Source organism: Rattus norvegicus, chromosome 2 (assembly GCF_021556685.1).
Source record: "Rattus norvegicus strain SHRSP/BbbUtx chromosome 2, alternate assembly SHRSP_T2T, whole genome shotgun sequence".
Lineage (NCBI taxonomy): Eukaryota > Metazoa > Chordata > Mammalia > Rodentia > Muridae > Rattus > Rattus norvegicus.
The window spans coordinates 160,041,960-160,055,373 of NC_141535.1; the positions used below are offsets into that span (position 1 = coordinate 160,041,960).

At 37.2% G+C, this 13,414-nt stretch overlaps 1 long non-coding RNA gene across 1 annotated transcript in view; it reads left to right on the forward strand.

The window, feature by feature from the left end:
• Positions 1 to 11,556, forward strand: part of LOC147996302 (uncharacterized) — a 130,565-nt gene extending 119,009 nt beyond the window's left edge. The window contains exon 2 of the long non-coding RNA XR_015671874.1: positions 10,502 to 11,556. This is a non-coding gene — a long non-coding RNA (uncharacterized LOC147996302). The remainder of the gene's footprint in view (positions 1 to 10,501) is intronic.
• The last annotated feature ends 1,858 nt before the right edge of the window (positions 11,557 to 13,414 follow it).

Sequence of the window (13,414 nt, forward strand, 5' to 3'; positions counted from 1 at the left end):
TCTATACAAATACCATACAGTTTTTATCACTATTGCTCTGTAATACAGCTTGAGGTCAGGGATGGTGATTTCCCCAGAAGTTCTTTTATTGAGTATAGTTTTCATTATCCTGGGTTTTTGTTATTTTAAATGATTTTGCAAATTGAGTTGGAATTTCAATGGGAATTGCATTGAACCTGCAGATTGCTTTTGGCAAAATGGCCATTTTTACTATATTATCCATGCCAATTCATGAGCATGGGAGCTCTTTCCATGTTCTGAGTTATTCAATATCTTTCTTCAGAGACTTGAAGATCCAGAAATGAACCCACACACCAATGATCACTTGATATTTGACAAAGGAGCTAAAATCATCTGATGGAAAGAAAGATAGGATTTTCCACAAATTAGGCTGGTTCAACTTGAGGTCAGCATGTAGAAGAATGCAAATCAATCCATTCTTATCTCCCTCTACAAAGCTTAAGTCCATGTGGAGGAAGGATCTCCACATCAAACCAGATATACTCAAACTAATAGAAGAAGTGGGGAAGAATCTTGAACACATGGGCACTGGGGAAAATTTCCTGAACAAAACACCAATGGCTTATGCTCTAAGATCCAAAATTGGCAAATGGAACCTCATAAAACTGCAAAGCTTCTGTAAGGCAAACGACAAAATGGCAACTAACAGATTGGGAAAAGATTTTTACCAACCCCACATCTGATAGATGGCTAATATCAAAAGTATGCAAAGAACGCAAGAAGTTAGACTCCAGAGAGCCAAATAATCCTATTAAAAATGGTATGGAGAACTAAATAATGAATTCTCAGCCAAGGAATATCGAATGGCTGAGAAGCACCTAAAGAAATGTCCAACATCTTTAGTTATCAGAGAAATGCAAATCAAAACAACCCTGAGATTCCACTTCACACCAGTCAGAATGGTGAAGATAAAAATCTTGGGTGACAGCAGATGCTGGGAAGGATGTGGAGAAAGAGGAACACTCCGCCATTGTTGGAGGGATTTCAAAGTGGTAGAACCTCTCTGAAAATCAGTCTGTAAAAATTTTGTCAGAAAATTGGACATTCTACTATCTGAGGACCCAGCTATACCTTTCCTGGGCATATACCCAAATGATGCTCCAACATAAAATAAAGACACATGCTCCACTATGTTCATAGCAGCCTTAGTTATAATAACCAGAAGCTGGAAAGAACTCAGATGCCCTTCAGCAGAGGAATGGATGAAGAAAATGTATCCATTTATCTACATCTACACAATGGAGTACTACTCAGCTATCAAAAACAATGCCTTCATGAAATTCATAGGCAAATAGATTGATCTAGAAAATATCATACTGAGTGAGGTAACCCAATCACAGAAAAACACACATGGTATGCCCTCATCAATAAGTGGATAATTAGCCCAAAAGCTTGAATTACCCAAGGTACAATCCACAGATCTCACAAAACTCAATAAAAAGGATGACCGAAGTGAGGATGCTTCACTCCTTCTTAAAAGAGGGAACAAAAATATTCATAGGAGGTTATATGGAGGCAAAGTTTGGAGCAGAGTCTGAAGGAACAGCCATTCACAGCCTGCCTGCCCCTCATGTGCATGTGTGTGTGATACACACACACACACACACACACACACACACACACACACACACACACACACCAAGACTAGATAAGATTGATGAGGCTAAGAAGTGCATGATGGCAGGAACCGGATATAGATGTCTCCTAAGAGACACAGCCAGAGTATGTTTAATATAGAGGCCAACACTGGCAGTAAACCATTCAGTTGAGAACAGGATCCCTGTTTAAGGAATTAGAGAACAGATTGAAAGAGCTGAAGGGGCTTGCAACCCCATAAGAACAACAATGCCAACCAACCAGAGCTCCCAGGGACTAAACCACTACCCATAGTCTATGCAGGGACTGACCGATAGCTGCAGCTGCATATGTAGCAGAGGTGCCCTTGTTGGGCACCAATGGAAGGAGAGGCCCTTGGTACTGCCAAAGCTGGACCCTCCCATGTAGGGGAATATCAGGGGGCAGGAATACGGAGTGGATGAGGAGGGGAACACCCTTATAGAAGAAGGAGAGTGCAATGGAATGGGGACTTATGTAGGGAAACCAGGAAAGTGAATAACATTTGAAATTTAGATAATAATATATCCAATAAAAGAAAAAATGAAAAGAAAAATACATTAAAATATCGATACAAATTAAAGACAAAGATGAACATTCTCCCTCTATTCTTCATAGACTCTAGAGGAAAATAGACCTCTTATTATTTTTGTGGCACTCATAGCTTGTAGGTCCTTTATCTTGTAGTTGTCATTGTTTTCTCCAACTAAATCAAGTTTCACTCTTAATGTGATCACACTTCAACCTCACTGTAATAATTTATGATAACTGTGTACATGTTTAACTAAGCATCTTCTGAAGTACAGCTTTAATTATATAACACTGAAGTATTCAGAGATTAAGATGTCTGTAAAAAGTAACTTTCATTCACATGATGTAATCGTCATCTCAGAGGCTTACTGCTTCCATTTGCTTATCGAGGTCTGGTCTTTGAAGCACTTAGTGTATATACAATCTAGCCCTAAGACGTTTTCAACCTCTTAGACTTATAAGCATACCCTTTCTTTCTCAAATCTGGGTGGGTGGGTTCAACTTAGCTCATATGGCTCACCCTTCTTCACCATGACTGAATCAATATGGCTTCTCTCGGCTTTTCACTGACTTACCATGCTTGGCCTCAAACTGACTCTTGCAGTGTTTCCAGTCTTCTGACTCCTTCTTATTCTCTGGCTTTAACTACCTCTTCTGACCTGCACTTAACTGTATGACCTCTACACTGCCTTCACTGAACAGACTCCCAACTTACCGACTCAACTCCATTTCACTGAACTCGACGGACTGAACTGGATTGAGTGTCAAGCCACTCTCTCTTATTGCACTGCACTTAAATAGCCCCCCTTTCCCGTGTGTTCTGAGGGTTGTGTGATTTATCTTTGACTCATAATGTTGAATCTTTCTCTGATTTGTCACTTTGAGTGCCTCTAAATCACAGCTCACTTTTGAACATGGCTGCTTTCTTCTACAAACTACTACCTACATTGCTTGGGATTAAAGTTTTATACTAAGGGTATTGAACCAAAGCAGCCATGTGGCTGGATTAAAACTCCTCTACAAATATCCTTATCATTCAAGAGTTCACAGCTCAGTATACGCATATGTGCATATTTTTGTGAGTTATTATACTTTTCCACACATAGACAGAGGTTATTTATTGTATGCAAAAAATCAAGATGTAAAAAATCCTACCAAGCATTTTTTAAAGAATTTCATGGAATTGAAAGAAAGGTCTTATAATAGTTCTATCATGAAGTCAACCAGGTATTTACTTATTTGAGAAAGCAACTGAAAGATAATCTCAGCAATAAAAAGAATGTCTTGTCTTTCATTGAGCAAAGATGTTATTATAATTTCTTTTGAAGTATAGGTGTACTATGATTAGTAACTCAATAGCAAAGATCATTTAGGGAGGACTGGCAATAATTACTACATTTTAAGAGGGACATGAATGCCAAGTGGAGTGTCACTGCTGGCTTGCCAACATTTTATAGTCCAGATCTATACTAAGGTCTTCTGTAAATGCCATTGGTCTGATGCCTGTATGCTCAAACAACAGGACAAATGTTAAAATTAATATCCCTAGTTAAATAATACCTCAAATCTTACAATCTCATAGACTCTGCCTCACTTAACCAAGAGTATTTTCAGATTCTTCTTTGAATGTTTTATTGGCAACTGATATTTAATTAGATCTGAACAAAATTTTCATTTCTCTTAAGACTCACTGAACTAACAGATTTGACTTTCTCAGAAGTTTAAAACACCATTCAGCCAGTTACTTTAGGTGAAGAGTACTAATTTTCTAGTATCCTGTCTCTTGACAAATCCTGTTTTCAGTTGCTTAGAAATGTACATAACAGAGCACTGCCAGTTCCTCTAAAGGCCATTAATGACTACTTTCCTTTCTTTTGCCTAGATAGGTCAAAAGTTTTCCCAGTATTCACAGTCCTCCAGTCCTCCAGGAGCCAGAGTAACCCTTCTACAATAAATATTCTTACCTATATGCTTAAAGTTTGACAGTGGCTTCCAATATGCAGTTCTCAACTTCTGGCCTCATCCTTAATCATCATTTTTTGTTTTTCCTAGGAGGCTTCACTTGGTATTTCTCTAAGCTTGTATGATTTAGTAGCTTAATCTCCCATAGTGTGGTTGATATATCATTTGTTACTGTAGCACAGAGAATGTGCCCCCTACAAATCTCTATTTGCTGTTTGACAAAGCTATATTTATTCATGGTTTAGCATTATATAATTACAGAGTTCTTTCTTTTATCTTTGTATATCTCATGCCACTAAAATATGAGCACCAAGAAATCAAAAGCCTTTTTGTTGTAAACACTGCTGTGGAGAAGTGCCTAAAATATGAGTGGACAATAATAGTAACTAGATTAAAGATGGAAATGTGTTCAGTCTGCACTGTGTAATGTTTTTCTAAAGCATATAAAATTAGTGATTTCATATATATGGAAGTCAGTATGGCTAGATTTATGGTATCTTTGATTTTTCATTGAATGTATACTTGGAAACGAATGTCTATGTAATTAGCATATTTACAGATGAGGAAATAAAGCTGATTTTAATATGGCTACAAGTGACTTTCTTAGTTATAGACTATACTGCTATGGCAAATATCATGAAAAAATATAGTGAGGAAGGATCCATTTTGCTTATATATCTGGGGTCACTGCCTTTGGTGAAAATCCTAGATATCTTGCCATGGCTTCCTTCACATTCTTTCTTATATCATTTAGGATCCCTTGCCAAGGGATTCTTATTGCTCTCAGTAAACTAAGGCCTTCCACATCAACTAATAATCAGGACAATGAACCTAAGACTTGCCTACACACTAATCTTACACAGGCTTTTTAAAATTACACATCATTCTATACAAATATATCTAGGTTTTTGTCAATTTAACAAAAAAAATTAGCAAAATAACTATTTTTGTTACTAAGTAACTAAGTTAATATATATATATATATATATATATATATATATATATATATATATATATTGACTTCTTGTATGAAACAAAATAGCTCTTTTCTGGAGTAGTTGTTAAAATCTGACTGATTATCATATTTTAAAGAGGAAATGTCCCAAAAGGCTTCGTCACTGAATTTATCAAGAGGAGAGTCACAGTGAACATGTTTTCCTGGTGCCAACACCCTAAGCATAGGCATAGTAGCAGTCATGAGGTATATCAAATTCTCATTATCAAGACCTTCATTTATGAGAGATTAACCTTGTGTTTTTGGCAGTGAATGTAACACTATAATTCAGGCTTAAAAATAATTAAAAGAATATATATTCAACCTCAGAATATTTTATAAAATTAAGAATTATACATGTGATTGTAAAATATCATGTTTGTGTTAAAAATGTAAAACCTTATGACTTCTGAAAACGAAGGCTGACCTCAGTAGGGTTCCTTCAGTATGCTTCAGAGTAAGTAAATGGTTCATCTCTAATTGACAGTTACAACCAATTAACAAAGGAAGACTATTCTACCCAATTCACATCTTAAAAAATTGTGCAACATGAAACATGAGAAAGAATAGTAAATACAAAATTCTCAGTTAGTGTTTTGCATAAGATTTCAAAGAGACATCTCCAAGGGAGATTATTAAAATCATATCTTTTATGATTATATGGAAATGATAATTCATCTCCTGAGTAGAACATTAGGCAGACATTTAGTTTAAATTTGAAATACCACTGCAGATGTTGGCATTTGAGTTTTCCTTCACTTATTTTCTTACAAAAAGATAACAGTTTCCAAATTATCATATTACAATGTCATAAGAAAGGAAGAAAGAAAGATCATTAAAAAAATTAATGTTGAAGAGCCTTTGGAAAGAAGGAATATTCTAAAACTTAAATGGTCACTGAGGCAATGAACTTATGGCAGAAGAGGAAACAACTAAGTCTTATTGTGGATATCCTGAAACATGTCTCTTTGGAAACTCTGTCTAAGAAAAGCAAGTGATATTTCAAGTACAATTAATTCAACACTTCAAAACTATTTTTGCCAGTGAAGATTCATAAGTGTTACTAAGATAAACATTCTTCATGATACCTAAGTAAATATGTATCTGCAGCTTATGACTATTCCTTGAGCACTGCCCAGGATCTTAAGCTATGTTTACCATTAGTGGGAGGAAAAAATAACATAGTAATAAAAACATACTCCCCAAAATAGAAGAAAGACAACAAATGAGCTGAGGGAAAAGAAAAAAAAACCAAGATAAGAGCACATTTGTTCAAATGCATCCAACCAGGAAAATCACATGGCCATGAACAGAAGACTTTGATTCAGAGAATAAAAGGAAAAATACCCTGAAAGCATTAAGAAGTACTGGAAATGAAAACTGGTTTTGAAATTAACAGTTATTTAAATTATTTGCCTGTATTCTAAAAGACATTGGGAAAGGGTAACTGAAAAACTAGACTCAGAGGGCTAGGGTTGGTAATGCCAGGATGCAGTTATTTTTTTAAACACTATTAATATTCAATAAAATAGCACCCAGACGTATTATGTTTTTCAGAGTAGTTGAATTCATACTTTATAACCCTTTTATAACCCTTTTCTATCTTGTGCTTTTATTTAACATTATGCCATCAAGCAATTTTTTTTGGTATTTATTTACATTTCAAATTTGATTCCCTTTCCAGGTTTCCAGGGAAAGCCCTCCCACTCCCCTTCTATAAGGGAGTTCCCATCTCCATCCTCCCCCAATTACAGCCCTCTCCCCAACAATCCTGTTCAATGGGGGTCCAGTCTTGGCAGGACCAAGGGCTTCCCCTTCCACTGGTGCTCTTACTAGGTTATTCATTGCTACCTATGCAGTTGGAGCCCAAAGTCAGTCCATGTATATTCTTTGGGTAGTGGCTTAGTCCCTGGAAGCCTTGGTTGGTTGGCATTGTTGTTCACATGGGGTCTCAAGCCCCTTCAAGCTCTTTCAGCCCTTTCTCTGATTCCTTCAACAGGGTTCCCGTTCTCAGTTCGTGGTTTGCTGCTTGCATTCCCCCATGTATTTGCCATATTCTGATTGTGTCTCTCAGGAGAGATCTACATCTGGTTCCTGTCAGCCTGCACTTTTTTGCTTAATCATCTTATCTAGTTTGGTGGCTGTATATATATGGGCCACATGTGGGGCAGGCTCTATATTGGCATTCTTTCAGTCTTGTTCTAAACTTTGCCTTCCTATCCCCTCCCAAGGGTATTCTTGTTCCCCTTTTAGAGGAGTGAAACATCTGCATTTTGGTCATCCTTCTTGAGTTTCATGTGTTCTGTGCATCTAGGGTAATTTGAACATTTGGGCTAATATCCACTCATCAATGAGTACATACCATGTGTGTTTTTCTGTGATTGGGTTAACTCATTCAGGATGATATTTTCCAGTTCCATCCATTTGCCTATGAATTTCATAAAGTCATTGTTTTTGATAGCTGAGTAATTGGTATTGTGTAGATGTACCACATTTTCTGTATCCATTCCTCTGTTGAAGGGCATCTGGATTCTTTCCAGCTTCTGGATATTATAAATGAAGCTGCTATGAACATAGTGGAGCATGTGTCTTTGTTATATGTTGGGCATCTTTTGGGTATATGCCCAAGAGAGGTCGCAGTTTTAATGTGAGCACTTGGGACGCAGAGGGAGGCAGATCTCATCTATAGAATGAGTTCCAGGATAGCCAGAACACAGAGAAACTGTCTTGAAAAACAAATGATAACAAAAACAAAACCCAAAGCAATAAAAAACAGAAGCAAAGTAGACGCTAATGTTATTTTCCTCACATTGTCAGAGGACTCCCATTTTATGAAGGATGTCTACTGAAAGTAATGGAAAATTTTTTTTCTGATACATGATGACAGAAAATTGGCAAAACCTGGGGTAAATCTGAGGCCCTTAAAGAGGAGTTAGATTTTGGATTTTTCTTATTATTAAAGTTTGAGCCAGAGATAAATGACAATTAAGATTTTTCTCAAGACTCCTGAATAGAGAGATACATGAATGAAAGGTAAGTATAGGCTTTTCTGTAAAGTATTTGCATTGCCAACACTGACACAAACTGACATTTCTCCCTCACACATTCCCCTCTTCTTTCCCTCATCCCTTTCCTCTGAAAGGGTGCCCCTTGGCATTCTCCCACCCTGGTAAGTCAAGTCTCTGCAGGATTAGGAACATCCTCTCCCACTGAAGCCAGACAAGCCAGCTCTGTTGGGGAATGAATATCAAATCAGGCTACAGCTTTAGGCACAGCCTTTGCTTCAGTTGTGAGGGACCAACATGGAGAAGTTACATGCCTGCCATTTATATGCCAGGGGCGTTGGTCCAACCCATGTATGCTATTTGGTTGGTGGCTCAGTCTCTGAAAGTCTCCAGCATCCTTGTTAGTTGGCTCTGTTTGTCTTCTCGGGGAGTTGCTTTCCCCTTCAGGGCCTTCAGTCCTTTCCCCAACTCTTCCATAGGAGTCTTTGACCTATACCCAGTGTTTCGCTGTGAGTATTTGCATTTGTTTCAGTCAGCTGCTGGGTATAACCTCACAGAAGACATTTATGCTCTGCTCCCATCTGCAAGTGTAGCAGAGAATTATTAATTCAGGGATTGCTGCTTGCCAATGGGATGGGTCTCAAGTTTGCTGATTATTGGTTGGCCATTCCTTCAGTTTCTGCTCCATCTCTGCCCCTGTATTTCTTTTTATGGAACATTCCTCTATTGCTTGTGGATTTGGAAACTCTACAACTAGTCTGGAAATTAATCTTGTTTTTTTCTCAAATATTGAAAATTGTTCTACCTGAAGATCCAATTATGCCACACCTGAGTATAGACCAAAAAGGTGTTCTGCCATACCACAAGAACATGAGCTCCACTGTGTTCATAGTAGCTTTATTCATAATAGCCAGAAACTAGAAACAACCCAGATGTCCCTCAGCCAATGAATGGATACAGAAACTGAGGTTCATTTACATATTGGAACACTATTCAGCTATTATAAACAAGGACATCATGAAATTTGCAGGCAAATGGTTGGAACTAGCAAATATCATTCTGGATGAAGTAATCCAGACTCAAAATGACATGCTTATATGTACTCATTGATAAGTAGATATTAGTCATAAGTACTAGAAACCCATGATATACTCCATAGTGAAAGGAGAAAGAGGGCCTAAGAGAGGACGCTGGATCTCACTTAGAAATGTTAATAGTCATAGAAGGCAGAGAGAGGAAGGGAAATTTGTGGTACGGGGGTTGAGAAGAGAATGGAGATCAGTATCAGGTAGAGGGAAAAACAGGAAAGATAGCCAGACGTTCATGAGAATGAATGAAAATCTGCAACTAACAGGTTTGGGGGTTGGAGGGTATCTATAGGACATGAGAGAGACATGGGATAAAGGAAGCACCAAAGAATCAATGGGGATGACCTTAGTCGAGATGCCTAACAAAGGTGACAAAGCACCTAAAGTGGCCACTTCCTGTAGTCAGGTGAGATCCCAGTGGAGGGATAAAGACACCTTCCTACCCAAGGTCAAGGTTTTTGATCTAAAAGAGGAAAGATGTAAAAGTGCTGAGGTAGTCCAGTGTCCAGCCACTTCCTGTAGTCAGGCGAGATCCCAGTGGAGGGATAAAGACACCTTCCTACCCAAGATCAAGGTTTTTGACCTAAAAGAGGAAAGATGTAAAAGTGCTGAGGTAGTCCAGTGTGATGGGACCAAAGAATGTTGCAGAACATTGGCTAACAGGATGTGTAGGGTTCAGAGAGGTTTCCTCTAGATTGTTATGCAATTATGTAATCTACTAGGTAATCTGGGTTCATCAAAGTCCAGTTTTGTTTGTCTCATTCATGAATGCAGAAATTGCAACACTCTCCTAACATACATTCCAGAATGATGCTTCCTGGTTCCTTAAGAAAGAGAGCATTTCTTAGGTGGGAAAACTAAGGAAAATCAAAGAAAATTTATATGCTTCTCTATATGAGGTTAGAACTTTTAAATCAACACCTTTCAATTAATTTATAAATGAAATATTTAATCACATTTGAAGTGGAAATTTTTGGATTTTTTAGAATGTCATTTATGTTGAATGATGTTCTACTGGGACACATAGGTGAAAGAATGTTTACTGAAGCAAATGACATATTGCTATAATAGACAAGTAAAAGAATGCATGGTGTTTAAAAGGAATACAAGCATGACCTCAAAACAGTGGGAGCTGGAGCATTGGGTTACCTTGTTCTACCTTGCTATTCTTTCTGACATGTATATATTGGTTCACTTTATGTTGCTTTACTAAGCTTCACTTGTGGTGACTTCACAGATAGAAACTTGCCAAAGAATTTCTCATGAGGTTTCTGTGGTTTCTGCAGACTCAAGCTGATTGTTAAGCCTCATGATTTCTTCTGGATTGGGGTGCAGTCGCTGATTCATGTGTGGTGTCTGCTAAGTGGGTTGAAGCAACTTGCTGGATCACATGTGATGCTTACCAAGTGGACTGGTCTGCCGCTGCTGATTCATGTCTCGTGTTTGCTGGACTGAGAACAGTGATGATTACAGCTGTCCTAAAGAACCATTTCTAAACAGGTCTAAATTCCCTTATGTTTTAATAATGTTACTTTCCTACTACACTGGTAGGAGGTGGGCTAGAGAGGAAAAACCTTTATTAGAGCAGCTTGAGAAAACTTTATGCCTAAAGCATTAGCATGTGTTGAGGATATATGAAAATGTTTGCTTCAGTTGTCACAATTGGCCTTAATGTAACAGATGAGAAAGTTGTTTATTTATATTTATAACTATATGAATATATTTAATGAAATATATATTTCATTTAAGTAGCTTATAAAATATTACATTAATTATAATGATTAATTAGGTGAATATTGTTTGATCACCATTCTACTTTTCTCATGGTACATTTTCTATCAGATGTAGTCCCTTAACCCATTTCTTTATTCTACTTCACTAGTGGAAGTTAAGAGTTTTTTTTATAAATGGACATGTATGCATGCAAGTCATATTACTTTTCTATTGCTGTAATAAAATACCAAAAACAAAGGAACTTAAGAAGGAAGTGTTTATTTTGTGCATGATTCCAGAGAGATAACATTCTACAATGGGAAGCATAGTAGCAAGCATCAGGCATGATGGATTGAACAGAAAACTGAGAGCTTACATCTTCAAACACAAGTAGGAAGTAGAAAGGGTGGAAAAGATATTTGATGATGCTATGCATTGCCGAAGACAGCTCACAGTGATACATTCCTTCCAGCAAGGCTGTACCTCTTAAGCCCGCCAAACAACACCAACTGGTGATCAAGTGTTCAAACATATGTGCCGGTGGGGACAGATAACCACAATGTTATCTCACCTGAGAAAGTAGGCTTCCCACTCTTAGCAGAGGCTGGATCCAAGCATACTGCTCTATCCTTGCCAAGAAAATTTACCCAGTATTGTACACAAAATTCATAATTACCTTTCCTGAAGGAGGTGCTAGGGAGCAAATTAAAGATGTGCTCCAGTGCCTACCACATGTTGTCTATAGATCTTTAAGAAGTCTTAAAGCTACAAGGCCCCTAAAAGTGAGATACAGTACACTTTTAAATAAAATTCATTCAAGTAGAAGTCTGGGGAATGTGTGAGAATGGATCCTAAGGATATAGAATTTTGGTGAAAGAAACAAAACCTGATCAGGCTGATATTATTGATATGGACCAACTGAATGGATATTCTAGACTTATTATGGAAGCTTTCACAGTTAAAAGGGGTTTATTTGACTGGTAGCTTGTGTATTTCTCAAATGATATTCTATTTAAAAAAGAAATGGAGATGACATGTAATACTTGACTTATTGTTAATGAATGCAATTTTAAGACTCAGGGAATTTGGAATGCTGGAATAGATAAACTGCGCAAAACCTATTCCTTTACAGTGGGAGAACCTAGAATACATGTCATTCCCTACAGAAAATGGTGAATGGGTAACATGAAAAATGTTACCACTTCAAATGCTGGGAGAGACACCAGTACATTTGAACAGCCAGTGTTCTTTTCCTTCTGTCTGATCTTAGTTTTGAAGATACTGATGCTCAGTGGATAAATTAATTGTAATGCTTCAATGGGTCCCCAGAGTAGCAGAAGTCAGAGGGCATTATTGGATTGTCAAACACACAGCAAGTATGTCAATGTAATGTGCAGTATAGGCAAAGCAATATGTGTAAAAGTCCGACCCATAGAGACCTTTGGTACTGGATAATTAAACATGGTGTTTCTAGGAATGAAAGAGAAGACTTCTAAGTGCTTTTCCTATCTATGTACACAGAAAAGCTATAGAACAAATGCAAGAAAGGATAAAATTTCTTGTAGCAATCAGGAATCTTTGTCTGTCAGTTTCAAGACTTGAGTCAGTCAGAAGATCTAGAATTCCTTGATTGAAGGGAAGGCCAGTTCCTCTTCAGTGAGGATCATGTTAACACACTGAAGTTTTCTTTTTAGCCTTCTTCCTGTCTTTTCTTGGAAGGATCCTTGCTATTTTCTAGAGTAAATAGACAGTGAAGAATATAAACAATCACATTTGCCTGGCCTGTTGTGTACTAGTGCTTGATTGACATTGAGTACAGCATATCTAAAGGCAAGCTGCAGTAAATACAGTCAAGATTCTGTTGCAGACATGATTATAATTGATATGAGTGATTCTGTCTTATTATGTTAAATCATGTTTACATGTACACACATATATTAGTCATATATTTGTGTTTTCTTCCCTCTATATTTTTATCCTGTAATGATAAATAAAGATAATATTGTTTAAGTGTAAATCTATATTATCATATTTATGTTGTAAGGCATTGATAACTAAGCATTCTTCAATGAACTTTGCTAACTATTCTAAAATACATAATACATTTGTGGTTGTGCATGGGACGGTTATGGTATGTTAGGTAGAATTATTACTTGATTATTGTTTTCATTGAGAAATCAAGCATGACTTAAGGGAATGTAGCTGTGTGTCATGCTGACAAGGGATGGATTTATAATGAGTAATTATGGTGTCATGTTGGATTCAAGTTAATGGCAAGTTTCAGGGCATTCCTGTGAGTGATTTCATTGATGAGGATATTTGAAATAGGAAGGCCAGTCCTAAACATGAGATGAACCTTATGATGGCAGCGTAGATCAAAAAATGTGAAAGAAGGAAATTTTGCTGTTTACTTGCTTCCTATTGCTTTTGTTGTCAAGTTTACTGAGTCTTGCAGTAGTATACCTTTACTGAGATTAGTACCTACT